We start from the raw sequence: 2,202 nt of genomic DNA, 5'->3' as shown, positions 1-2,202 counted from the left end.
CTTCTGCACCCTAAAATATAAAAATCTTAGCTCTTAATATCTACAAGAGCTTGCAGGTTATCATGATTTCGGTATTGCATTGAAAAGGAACTACGCAATTTTTAATAAATTGATTAGAGATTATTTCTATATTACGTAACTGCATGATTGCTTATTTATAATGTTGTTAATATGAGAACCATATCAATTACTAGGTAAGCAATTCAAATGAAGATAGTGTTACTTTTAATGGATTTGCAATCCTACATTTGTGCCTGAAGAAAATACAAATTATACATAATAAAGGAGTGCCAGAACTTAGAAAGGGGTGTTTTACATTCACATAATTTATTTTGAAAAGGAACCAAAATATTTAATATAAATGTATCAACCAAGGAAGACACGGAGGTTTTTCTTTAACTAGCTTTATCTGACAATTATAATGGACAACATATAAATTCTAATTTCTTTCTTCTTGACCTTTGGAAGCACTGGAGCAGCAACTTTTTCTGGAAAGGTGAAACAAGAATAATTTAATTTAAGCTTGAACTAGCATAGTACGCAAAGCAAGTCAAGTTGGTTAGGCAAGCTGGTAAGGGATGGTTGTACAGGGAACGATAAAATTAGTACTTACACAACAATTTTTTACGCAATCACACAGAATCTGCTTCATACTTTGCCGAACTTCCTTAAATGTACATGTGGACGTCTTCACAAGGTTCAAGTTTTGTGTGAAAAATTGCATAGTAAGGAAAGAGTTTTATAACGTGATGAAGATGTTTATTAGATATAAGTGTACAAATGTGAATTACTATTAAATGTTAATATCTTTTATTGATCAAAGCTTCTACAACAATCCAAATATCATTTAAGCCGGGAACGACCGAACAGAACGCAAAAATCCACCAAAACCATCCACATTGCCAGCTGTCGAAAACTAAATGTGTTAAAAGTACGGTCGCACTTGTATGGCAACCGATAGCTGTTTGTTGTTAAGGAATGAGACGAATAGGTAAAGTTAGTACAGGACACATCCTCCTATCTAAAATATAAATCGGAGCTGTTTATTGCATTTACTCAAATAATTAATCTTCAATCAGCTCAAATTTAAAATTTTAGCTATAAAAGGATACATAGCAGTGATGAATTGTAACTGAACATGGTAAAGCCAAGGATAAAGGCCAGCATTTCAAAGGCGATTATACCAGCTGCAACACCCAAACCAATTACAAACCTGCAAAAGGAAAACACAGTTTGTTAGCAAAGGGAGTATACTGAATATCTAAATATTATTATTATTAGTATTTTAAGTCAGGGGATTAGTCCGATTAGTGTGTTTATGACTCAGTTTAGATAAATTCAAAGCTTACTCTTAAATAAGTTCGTAAATAAGTAAGAGTGACATTAAAGTGATATTTTAACAGCAAGGGTAGAAAACACAAAAACAAAGGAATGGCCAATATAGGTAATGACATATGACATCAGTCACATTAAACTGCGATATTACACATTTTTGACTTCATTGATAGGTCATAATAGACCATGTTAATTTTTAAAAAGTCTATAAATTGGCGCCTATCTTTTTCGGTTTTGCCTGCGTTTCGAATCAAAGCGAGATCCTGATTTCCGTAAGAAGACTTCACTCTTGCAAGTGTACTGTGTACAGGACTGAGACCAAACTTGCCGTCTCTTTCTTACGTCGCCTCTATATTTTGCATCGTGATGCCAGACGAGTGCAATGTGCGCGATTCGGTGTTAGTTGCAGGTTATGAAACAACAGACAATTTTGTGAATACGAACACAAATGCGCAATTCTAAGGTCACCTTGTGACCTTGATTTTGATTGCATCCTAGGTGGCGGTTCGCACCGCGAGTCACGACTGCGCCCGGACACCACTGAACTCTCTTGTGAACTCCGGAAACGGAGACAAGAGACAGAGACAGGAGACCACCGCCAACCACGATCGATACTAGAGTCTATTAGTGGATACGTCATAATCGACCGCGAAATTCGACTTGCAGGATTTGGCTGTTTTACTGTCGATGATATTGACCCCTATCGCCCTTTGCAGTAAGTATCGCTTTTAGATTTAGATAGGTCCTCTGTATGGGTTTATACTGACCTTATGCAAATTAAATAAGCACATCGACCCGCTTATATCGAAACACTGATTACTTAACTTTGAAATAGAACAATAAGCATTAATTGCCAATTGGTCTTAT

The sequence above is a fragment of the Photinus pyralis genome, unplaced genomic scaffold, assembly GCF_008802855.1.
Source record: "Photinus pyralis isolate 1611_PpyrPB1 unplaced genomic scaffold, Ppyr1.3 Ppyr1.4_LG7, whole genome shotgun sequence".
Lineage (NCBI taxonomy): Eukaryota > Metazoa > Arthropoda > Insecta > Coleoptera > Lampyridae > Photinus > Photinus pyralis.
Note: the sequence above shows the minus strand (reverse complement) of the source record.